Source organism: Palaemon carinicauda, chromosome 4, assembly GCF_036898095.1.
Source record: "Palaemon carinicauda isolate YSFRI2023 chromosome 4, ASM3689809v2, whole genome shotgun sequence".
In the NCBI taxonomy this organism is placed as follows: domain Eukaryota; kingdom Metazoa; phylum Arthropoda; class Malacostraca; order Decapoda; family Palaemonidae; genus Palaemon; species Palaemon carinicauda.
This window is the reverse complement of record NC_090728.1, coordinates 130,920,233-130,933,015: the sequence shown is the minus strand read 5'-3', so window position 1 is coordinate 130,933,015 and position 12,783 is coordinate 130,920,233. Positions and strand designations below refer to the sequence as shown.

Sequence of the window (12,783 nt, the reverse complement as noted above, 5' to 3'; positions counted from 1 at the left end):
TATACGTGTATATATATATATATATATATATATATATATATATATATATATATATATATATATACAGTATATATATATATATATATATATATATATATATATATATATATATATCTATATATATATATATATATATATATATATATATATATATATATATATATATATATATATATATATATATATATATATATATATATATATGTATATATATAAATATATGAATAAAGAAATAATCCTTTTTTATCAAGACATATGAGAGATTTGTTCGAATTAAATGTTCTATGAGTGATAAAATATATGCCACGCAATTACACTTAGTAATTTAAACATGTGGCTGAGATTTATAAAAAGCTTGGCTCATTACTCTATAGCTCAGAAGAGAGAGTGTGAGATAGAGGAAGGGAGAGAGTGGTAGAAAAGGAGAATCAGAGAAGGCTTAATTGTTTACTGGAGTCTACATAGACCTAAAACCTAATAAGCTTGGGTCAAAGATAACATCGAATGAGATAACACAGCGCTTTGTGTGCCACTTAGATTCTTAGAATTCGTATAGTGATCATAACAACGATGATTTCCTCGTATTTTACTAGGTAATCATGTCGTATTTACTGATATATTGATGTATTAATTTAAAATTACCACACTCATTCGCATTCTAAATGCTTTATATGTTGACCAGAATAAAAGATATAAATAAATCCATATATGCATATTTTCAAGTTGCAGTGACTCCAATGATGACAAAATGAGGGTTTCTTCGACTCGAAAACCTTTCTGCGAGCTTCAGCTGTAGCATGTTGCTGTATATCTGTTAAACGATTACTAGAAAGAAATGAAATATGAAAACGGTCAATATAATAACGAGGAATACTTGTTATAATAGTAAAAAAACATCAAGCAATAATGAAGAAATGTTAGGAGATGATCTGTTGTTATTCCTGGACATATTCCTTTTCATTAAAATCAATCGGCATTGTCTAGAACAATCAACGGAGGATTTGAGATTTTCCACAAAAGTGTTGCAACATCTGACCTGTAACTGCATCCTGCAATCAAATCTTAACCTGGGATAAACCCTTTTAGTGTCATTATTGAAGTCGCACATGCTGTTGACTGTTTGCAGGCCCAAATTATGTTACTAATGCATGCGCATTGACTTTCCAGGCAAATTGATGGTTTAAAACCGGAGGACCTAAAAACAAATTTGAAGATGTTTTTCTCCTGTTAAGAGTTCCGACCGATGGCGATACCATTACGAAATCCAAATCCCGCCCCCATTTTTTTTTTCCTTTTCCTTATCTTGATCTATACTTACAGATGTAAACACAAATAGACACACTCATGCACCAACAAACACGCACACATATATATACACTTATATGTGTATGCGTATGCGTATGTGTGTATGTGTGTAAGTGTGTGAGTGGATGTTTACGTGTTGGCTTTTTATTCAATAATCATGAACATTTAACTTCCGTCTGTTAACTGACTGTCGAAAAAATGGGACTGCTCTCGGCAATAAGAGCAAATCTCTCTCTCTCTCTCTCTCTCTCTCTCTCTCTCTCTCTCTCTCTCTCTCTCTATATATATATATATATATATATATATATATATATATATATATATATATATATATATATATATATATATACATATATATATATATATATATATATATATATATGTATATATATATATATATATATATATATATATATATATATATATATATATATATATATATATATATATATATATATATATATATATATATATATACGTTTTGTTTAAACATACATACTCACCTACAAATTGGTCTCCCCCAGTTGTTGTTACAAGAAAGAGGCGAGGCACATGTAACATCTTTGCAAGCATCTCTGAATTTGCATCCCGACTGAACCCCTTTGAATGTTATTATCTCTCCCCAGCTGGTTCTAATAAATGTCGTTGGCGCCAGGGGAATTGAGTGACCAGATATTCGAAGATCATCCAGACACGCTTTTATATGCAAATGAGGTGAAGTGTTAAATGATACTTTGCATATTTGTTTGAATTTCATTGTATGCTAAATAAGCCATTCTCTCAATGAATTATAGTGTTTAGGTAATTGAAGTATTTCTGAAATCTATGGAGATATATAAATGTAAATCAAATAACAGTAGATTTACACTGAATAGAAATAACTCCTTTATGGATACTTTAGTCTAATTCTTAATTCAATTGAAACATTTAAACTACCATCCATCTAACAATAGTAAGACTGAAAAAAAATGTATTACTATAGATATAAGACGAAATTTTCCATGGCACATTACTTACTGTCTTCCAAGTCTTCATCATCAGGTCCAAGTCCTGTATCTTCTTGATCAAGATTTCCTCCAACTGTAACTCTATTGTCATGATCAATTTCAAATGGAAGTAGTAGATTACTTAAACCTGCTAACCCTTGTTGTTCTCTGTCAGCTGCAGAATGGTAGCTGTGAAGAGACGGCAGAGAATTATTTTGACTGATCCCATCTCCATCATCCATTATGAGCATATTGTGACTATGGCATTCGATTTTAAGGGTGTGCCACAATCCATTGCCTAGTGGTCGGCCGCTGATGCACGCTGACTTCTTTGGTTTTTCCGAATTCATTATGAAGCACAGGCAATTCCAGAATGTAACTATCACACATGTGTTTAGGATGGTTGCCAATTACTTATCAAAAGATTATTCAAATACTAAATAGTATTTTTCATAAAATGATGATTTGAAGTATTTGTCCAGGTAGATATTCCAGAATTTAATTCGGTCAAAATATCATGACAATTTAGAATGTTCTATTTCTTTAATTTTGTCAGTAGTAAGAGCCAAACATATTTTACTCACTCCCAGAGAAATATTAGCTGTGTTATTTCTAGATACGAGACGAAGAATAAGTCCCGACTTTCTGCCCGGTGTCCTTATTCGGACTTGCATGGTTACACCTCTTGAGGAAGGAATAAATGACAAGGCCAGTTTAATATGCGACTTGGAACTTAGCCTTACTGGGAGTGTGCGTTTGTTTCAATTCAAGCCAGTCCATCCAGGCTCATATTGACACTCAGGTTTATTGAGACCCCAACAAAAGTTCCTCAAACTTCACATGCACCCAAGCCATAAGGACAAGACATATCTTGTAACAAACATCCTGCAGCACTGTATTTACCTAGAGCAGGCTCTTACAAATCCATCAGCTGTAATAGAACTAAGAAACAGTTCAGTTTTAGCCTTTTTTCCCAACCTCCTGAAAAGATATGCCAGATATTGGTAGTTATCAGCACTGCATTGAATGCCATAACTTTAAAAAAAAAAAAATATTTGACCAATTCACCCTCTGGGGTGAACTGACAATTATTTCCCCTGCACATATACCACATTTGACGAGAGTCTTTTTTTTTTTTTTTTACATATTATGTATGTAAAATGGATTGATTTTGACCCAGAAAAAAAAATGCAGCGGGAATTATCTTGAGAAAAGGTTGGAACCGCAAAAACTGGGGCATCCCTTGTTTCCACATATGTTGAGAATATTATTATTATTAGGTATTCCTAAAGCAGAAAACCCTTACCTCACCTGACCATTTATAACCAGGTGCAAGAAGCATCCAGCTAGTGGTTGAGAAATAGGAGCCTCCTTTCACCCATGGTCGTGAGAGTTGGGACGGGTGTGAGCTAAACCACCTAGCTGAATGGGAGAGTCGTTGAACCACATATCTGCATCCTTGGGGTCTCTCCATTGTATTCTAGTAACACGATGAGTGTCATTGGCCCTTCGCTACAGTGGTCAATCATAAGCGAGGTACCCTTGTGAAAATTAAGGTACATTACCAGTTGAAATAACTAGATCCTCTAAAGAATCAATACTGTAAATGAATATTTTTTTTCTAAGAAGCCAATATCTAGTTATTATTGATACTACCAACATTTCTTCAAAAAGTTTCAATCATTGATCAAAAGGTGTACCCCTTTACTAATCTGATTATCGATTCTTGTGTGTATGTTGTGCCAGTTCCTATCGTTAACCCTTCTCTTCACTTGTAACTTGAGGGGTCCTGCTCCCATATCTATAGCCATTTGTGCATTTACCTCAATTACCTGTAGTGCAAGTAATGGTGTTGGTGCAGAGAGTGAATTTTGGGAATAATGTACAAGTGGACCAGCATAGAGAAGGAGAGTGTCTTGTTTCCACCGAAGAACTCGAAAAGATACTGTTGGTGATATACAAGAAGGTAATGGCTGGATCCATACAAAACCAGAACCTTTGAAGGAACAAGTAAGAATTTTGCGCTGGTAACCCCATAAACCACCCGGGCATACGCCCCAATAAGTAAGAAGTCATTTGATAATTTTCTTTCAATGTATATTAAAGGAATAGTGTATTTGCTTATTATATAATTGATAAAAAAAATGAAATTCAGAGGGATGATACAAATCTTTTATAAAATTGGCTATACAGTATATACTGTAAGTAACATTTAATTCATTAAAAAAAGATCATATTTTTTATCATTGTATAATAGTCCTTGATAAATGTTTTTGAAATAAAAATACTGTAAGTATTTTTACGTGAGATTATTAGTTTCTTTCATCCGCCACTTATCCTTGTTTTCAAGATTTTTAGGGTGAATTGTAGCAATCACCAAATGCATTTTGAATTGAAGTTTTAGAGAAACTTTCATTATTCAAATTCCAATTTATGTAATATCACCTGAAAAAAAAGTAAAAGGTTCTAAGACCTTTTCTTTCAAAATACATCAATGAATATGATAAAGCATTTTATGGATTAATTCCGTATTAAGTCGTTTAAAAATATCAATACGTAACGAGACACAATTATGGAAGATTTAAATTAATTCTGCACGAAATCTAGTCCAAATTACATAATAATAAATAGAGATATAATCAAAGTATAGATATAATCACAGTTAATGGTACTACAATATGAAATGACATTAGACATGTACTGAAAAATACGTAGCAGTATACATATCTGCACCATAGAGTTCTAGTAAGATAAAACAAAGGGGGGACTTCAAAATAATATTTCTATAATCTTACAAGCAAATATCTGGTAAAGAAAGTGCACATGTTATGGTTTGTAGGAAGCAATGTTACTGGTTTCGATTCAAAATATGTCTGATATAACGATATGTTATATCTCTGGTGATGTTCATCATCTGTATCAATCAAGCGATGACAGTGGATGTAGTTATGAACCATTGGGATAGAAAAAATAAGTATTAATGTAAATGAGTGAGATGTTGGATTGTTAATATTTTCAGGATATAGAATGCTTATTTGGGACAGAAACGAGAAATTACAAATATTATTAGAAGAGATTAAAATGATTGCCAGAAGGGATCGCTGGGAGAAAACTAGAGTAACAGTAAAGTAATGAAGATTAACTGAAAACATCTAATGGAGCAAGAATTTTCGTTGAAGAAGGTTGAATAGCAGAAGTGGTTGACTCATATAAGTATCTGGGACTAAATATAACGTTTGATGACAATATGAGAGACGTGAATTTTGGAAAACTAAGCAAGAAACGTATCAAGTTATGTTAAAAAAAAATATCATAGCTTGAATTGATTGTAAGAAAAATTGACAAATCAATTATTAAGTTATAAAGAGTACACACAGGCGTATGCATTTTTTAGGATACAGAATTCAAACGTTAAGTGCTAAAATATTGCATGAAATAAATAGATTATTTACCTGTTACCATTTTGTGTCTTGATACACCTGCCATCGTTGAGACAAGAAGCCGGAGTGCAAGTCTCAGGGTCATGAGAGTGGCAGCCAGATGCTCTGGTAAGGTGGGGTGTGACTAAGGATGTCGCGTTCGTGTCCACTACCTATATAATAATAATAATAATAATAATAATAATAATAATAATAATAATAATAATAATAATAATAATAATAATAATAATAATAATAATTTTATCATTTTCAGTAATAACAATCATTCTAATAATATTGATAATGAAAATAATTATAATCCAAAAATTTTTGGAAGAAATATTGTATAGTGTTACTAGTTATCCTGCATTAGGTTATTTCTTATACCGGAAGAGGATATGGCTTTGTCATCCATTGATATAGGAGTAGGCATATAGCATTACCCACGTTTTAGATTAGTCTCCATAGTAAGTATGATTAATTTAAAAAAATCCTCTGGTGCATTTCAGAAAGTAATATTTTAAAAGCTAAACTGAAGAGAGAACAACAAAACAGGCTTTTATTGAAAGTTAAAGCAGTGTTTGACTTTATCAATTCTTTATCTCATTTCAGTATAAAATATGGACATGTGTTGCATTTTTAAGGATCATTTCTTTCAGTAAATATTACCTATCTAAATGATTAACTGATTACATTTATCTTCAGATTGAAAAGTTCGACTCTACTATATTTTATAACTAATTTTCCTATGCAAATTATTCGGTATAATCGTACTGATTTTTTTTATATATATAGATAGAATCAAAATATTTGGTGTTAAACGTTAAAACTAAAACATTTATATCATGAAACTTCAATAAGATAACGATGAATGTATGAATATTCTGTCTATTGAATGCATTGGATTTGCCCATTCACTAGGAATTGAATAAATTAGATTAAATCTCAAAAAGGACTTAATTTCCAAAACCTCGCTTCCAGTTTTCATATTATTTATGAGGTAATTTATTGTGTGCTTGAAGAATACGGCGTCGATTACCATTCAGATGAATTCTTGTAAATTTACCTTTTTTTAGAGTATCAATATATAACATTGTTCAGTGATGTGTGCAGTGTAAGATCGTCGATAGTAAAGTTATAATAAGCAGGGGTTACATCATTTTCGTTTTATTAACTGAAGTTATACCCTTGGCCATTATTGAACGATACTTGTAAGTGAAATAGTAATTCTTAATCAACAAAGATAATTATATAAGTGCTGTATGGTAACGCATGATACATACAATCCTTACCTTAAAGAGTACAAGTTAACACTGTCTTAAAGGAATATTTAGGGCACTGAAGTGTATGGTATCATGGTACTTGAATAATAATTTCTCCCATATCATTGTAAGATAAAATATTCTAGTTATGACTTTCTTTTCTCGACATATTCAGTGAATAAGTTTACTGAATCTCCTCTTCCTTTACACATAACATAGACTCTTTTACTTAATTGGATAGATAAAGTAACTGGTCGGTCACTATATTTTCCACACGATTAGGAGAGAATAGACTCTACAGCTGTGATTTAAAGTCCTCTTATGAATGGCAGAAGCAAAGGACAGTGCCATTGTCCCAGCAAGCCGGACAATACCCTAGTGGCTGACCATATATACATATGATCAACGCCAAAGCACCATCTTCACTCAAGCGAGGACCAGGGAAGGCTAGGCAATGGGTGCTGATGACTCACCAATTAGAACAATAGACCCTCAAAACCACCATCCTTAGCTCACAAGGATTGTGAGGTTGCCGACAGCAAAGGAAGTAACAAGTTTGAGCAGAACTCGAACCCAAGTCTGGCGATCATCAGACAGAGAGATTAACAATAGGTCACAGCAACTCGAAATTCTCTTCTATGAAAGGATATTTAAAAATCAACTCGATTTTCACTACTCTTGGAAAGCGCACCTGTGTCACGGCCTTCCACTTTTATGGATAGGATTACCTTGATTGAAGGTAAGAAAAGATCATTAACTGCCAAATTGCTTTCCCCCAGCTTTATGGAAAGAAGTGCGTTGAGAAGGTTTAATAATAGGGTACGAGGGCCAGGTGGCTTATCGATAGATTGGCTTATCCGTATTCGCATCTTTATTTTACAAACCAGGACCATCACAGTTCTATCTCTGGTGCTTAAGAAAATAAAACTAGCAGCCAATGTTTATGTGATGAATAGAAATTATAGTGATCTAGGAATTATAGTGATCGGCAAGCTTCCATTGTCTGTTTTCAATCAAAGTAAATGGGTAAAAGACTGTTAACCTTAGAACTGACTCAATCATCAGTCTTCGTATTGCACTGTACTTGTACTGGTGTTAGCCACACGCAAGCAGTTAAAAAACGCTTTAGTAATCAAATACACTTTGGGAGATGATATATATATATATATATATATATATATATATATATATATATATATATATATATATATATATATATATATATATATATATATATATATATATATATATATATATATACTGTACTGAGACCACTGAAAGCACATACTTACGCAAAGATTTAACCATTTCAATGCTAGAACATAGGATGTATTTGTCGAGCAAGTAATTTAGTGACGCTTTCACCGGCTCAAACAAATAACCCGTATTTTCTCTCCTTTATTTATTGCACCGTTTCTAAAAAGTTCCTAGCAGCGCATAATTGTAATGAGAACGCGTAAAACAATAAAGGCCAACTCTATTCCATTACATATGTTCCTTATAATATTAAAAATGGATGAGTGTTTTTGGCAGATGCTATGTCAAATTCAAAATTTTTAACAAAGGTGAATCTTTTTGCAATAATAAAACGTAGAATGTACAATTTTAGTTAATGAAAGCAATCGTAATATACTTATTATTAAGAAAAATATTGTTGAGAGAGAGAGAGAGAGAGAGAGAGAGAGAGAGAGAGAGAGAGAGAGAGAGAGAGAGAGAGAGAGAGAGAGAGAGAGAGAGAGAGTGTGTGTGTGTGTGTTATTTATAGTGGCACAACAAGTTAAAAGAGGGCTCAAGAGCGGCAGAGACAAGGGACAAGCTTATAATTCCGCAGATATTATAATCCGTCTCCAGCCTTCCACGACCTACAAGTCCAAAGCTTGGGAAACATAAGTGAATCAAATAAAGGTACCCCTTTGCAGTATTTTATATCTTTCCTTGAATCAAGTCGATATCCCTTAATATTAACAAATGTCTAATTATTACATTTTTTCAATAAGTCCCCTATGTTACTTCCATGATTATTGTGTAATATTTTTGGGGGGGAATGGGTGGATACGAGCCAGAAATTAATAACTTCACAAATAGGGGACACTGTCAAGCTAAAAGAAATAGGCATAACAGTACACAATTTACCAAATTAATAAAATTAATTCCTTACGATCTACGCAAAATATTCTCATCATATCTATCTTAATGGTCTGTTTAATAATTAGATATAGAGGCCGGGAAATTTTTCAATTTCATAACATGATTATTTGGGAAATTTAAAGCGTAAACATGACAAGCAAGTTTAGATACCTATTAATTCCCTGCAATTTTGTCCATTCTTGAAATTGATAATTTTATTTCAATTATCTGCTACTTTACCTGTAGTGGAAGTGAAATGGAAGCTCTAGAAGTCGCTGAAGAAGGATCAAGGGGGTCGACTAAGGTAGGCGAAGAGGTGTCAAATCCATTATAGTGGAGGACTCCTTGACGCTGGAATCCGCTTGACCTTTTTGTTTGTTGATCTCACCTATCGGGTTCTCTACCCGAACAGTGAGCTTTGTAGCTTTTTCCAGCTGAAAGAGGAAAATAAAGGTAATATTATAATTTTAAATTGGGTATTTATGTATTTTTTAAATATCAAGGAGTACATTTGTTTTGTTAAAAGATAGATATTATTTCAAAGAGTGTTCTTACTTGACTGGATTGAAGGCCAAGGATCCCTTGTAGTTCGACGGGGTTTATGAAGTCCCCTCCTTTCTCCTTAACACTGATCCAGATACATGCTGAAGGGGGGTACTGGAGCCAAGACGGGGCCCCATGCCACGAAGAGTATGAAGATCTTGATGACGTGAAGGGTTTCCCATATGTTGCAACAGTTGTAGACGATTTGGATAGCCTTGTTTAGTCGGTGAAGTCGTAAACACTGGTTACCTCTATATTTTCGACTTTTTCTTTGACTGCTACACTCACAGCCTCTATTAGCCTTTCCAAGACAACACCGTCTTTTTATTCCAAATATATATATAAAAAAAATCTGGTCAACAATGAATAATCAATCTTCCAAAAGAGTCGAACAAAGGGTAATTTTTTGATATTTTCTAAAATCCTTAATTTGTATGATTAATAAACTTTTAGGTTTTTTTTATTGGTAATAAGAATACTTTGTTAATGATGCAAGAGCGGATTTTTCTTCTTCTTTGTCTGCATCTTTTCTCACTTGTACATGAGTTAATATTTCTGGCAAGCATTTTCCATCTACTTTAACCCCTGTCTGCTTCTTTGTGTGCATCTTTTCCCACTTTTATGTGGGGTCGATGTTTCTAGCTAATGTTTTTGGATAATTTTTCATCGTCAAATGCCTTTCCTGCCACCAACCCTCCCCATTTACCCAGGCTTGAGACTTGCACCAAGGTGAGGCTGGCTTGCCATCTCAGTGGCTGGGTTTATTGATGAAAGAGCGGATGGTTCTTTTATTTCTCTGAGAAACACTTATATATATATATATATATATATATATATATATATATATATATATATATATATATATATATTACACACACACTCACAAACACACACACACATACACACACAAACACACACATATATATATATATATATATATATATATATATATACACATATATATATAGACATATATATATATATATATATATATATATATATATATATATATATGTGTGTGTGTGTATATGTGTGTGTGTGTATGTGTGTGTGTGTGTTTGTGTACGTATATTTATGTGTGTGTGTGGTTGAGGACAGAAAATGGCATGAGAGTAGCCAGCAGTGTGCCTAAATGTTATTGGGGATTAAAAAATGAAGACAACAACTAGCATCTAAAATGTTTTTAAAGATAAGAAAAACAATATTGTTGGTTCTTGAATGCCTGCAAATGTATAAGGGAGAGCCAGTGATAATTGATCCTCAAATATGCATTCACAAGTCTCATTCTTCCTGCCGGAGACTCGCCAGTGACCAAATGTAGCGTAAGATATGACACATCGTCATTCATAATTCCTGAAGGTATAACTAACAGGGTTTGGAGAGGCAATATCCATATGAAGCTTTTTTTTTTACCGTGGATTCTCTTTCCTCTTAGCCTTCTTGGCTGGAGTTTTTAAAATGTCAGCCTGGGTTCAGGATTTCCTTGAATTTTCTGAAAATTATTATGATAGAAGCAAATTCTGGGTATTATGAAAAGTATATAGTTTCTTATTGCAGATACTTAATTTCTCTATTCTGCATGGCAGTCATTTGTGAAATGTCATAGAATATGTAGGTATAGCAATAATACTAAAAGTTTCGCAAATAAACAGAATGGTATTGGAACACACAGCATATACGATACTTATTGTTCATATTCCATGTAATTACTTAAGATGAATACAATGAGAATAGTTACTCTATTGGGATTAGGAAATATTAGTCTTTTGTATATTACAGTAAGCTTGGATACTGGTAATCATAGTCGTCTCCCTTTTCTTTTCCTTTTTTTTAACAATTTCGTAATTTGATGCTTATCGTGTGATTTTTTTTTTTTTTTTTTTTTTTTTGCGCTTCGCTGGTGAACGTTCCGCTAAAAGTAAAAAATTCTTGTTAAAATTGAGTTTTATGATTGATATTTCATGTGTTGCTTGGAAGTGAATTTATTTTTCAGTGCATTAATTAGAAGATATTTTTTTTCTGTTTTTAGTTTGACATGGTTTGTGTGTGCATGCGTGTGCGCACTTGTATGTTGCAGAACAGTTATATATTAGTGCACTAAAGTTTTGATCAGGAAAATAAATATCGCAAAAGTATTCACCAGTTTTTTTTTCTTTTCTTTTTTTTTTTTTTTTTTTTTTTTTTTTTTGATATCAAAAAATACATTTTTATGGTAGCTTAGTTTTTCAGAAAGAGGAATGTAAAATTGATTAATATCATGGATTGATGTCATAGGTTATAAAATCTGGATATTATAAAATTGAGGAACTGGTTGTTTTGGAAAACTATAAAACCTAATGAACACTTAAGGCTTATATGTTGATAAGATTATCACGGTAAATTCAAAATTAAAGTTGGAAGTCTCAGGACTACATGGATGAAAATTTTAAAATGTGATGTGGAAGATGATGAATGGAGTGGTATTGAATTAAAATCTCAAGATAGTGACGACTTGGGAAATCTAACTGAGACCATTTACGTCTTTAGGCGTAGGAGGTAATGATGATGAGATTATGATGATGATAATAATGACGATGAAAGTTGAAGCAATCATAAGATGAATGTTTTTTAGCTTAATTATATGAAAAAAGGGTACTTGAAAAATCACTGGTGAGTACTTGTAAGTGAAGGAACTAAGGTTTAACACATGATTATTGTTACGTATATTTTAGTAAGAAACCAAAAAGTAAGTTTTAGTCCCTCGCTTTATTCAAATGTTATTTCACCCTTTTTCAATCCATTATACATCTTGTGTTACTTTGTCATTCCTTCTCATCATCATCTTTATTTCTCTCCGAGAAACTATTTACCTTATTTTACAAGTACTTTCATCAACTTATTATACTAACACACACTCACATATATTTATACCCGCATAAACACGCCAACACCCACACGCATATATATATATATATATATATATATATATATATATATATATATATATATATATATATATATATATATATAGTATATATATATATATATATATATATATATATATTTATATATATATATATATATATATATATATATATATATATATATATATATATATATATATATATATATATGTATATATATATATATATATATATATAT

The 12,783-nt window shown here is 32.0% G+C and overlaps 1 pseudogene; it reads right to left on the bottom strand.

Annotated features, from left to right (window-relative positions):
• Positions 1–647: 647 nt before the first annotated feature.
• LOC137639664 (neural-cadherin-like) overlaps positions 648–12,783 on the bottom strand; it is a 69,365-nt pseudogene continuing 57,229 nt past the window's right edge.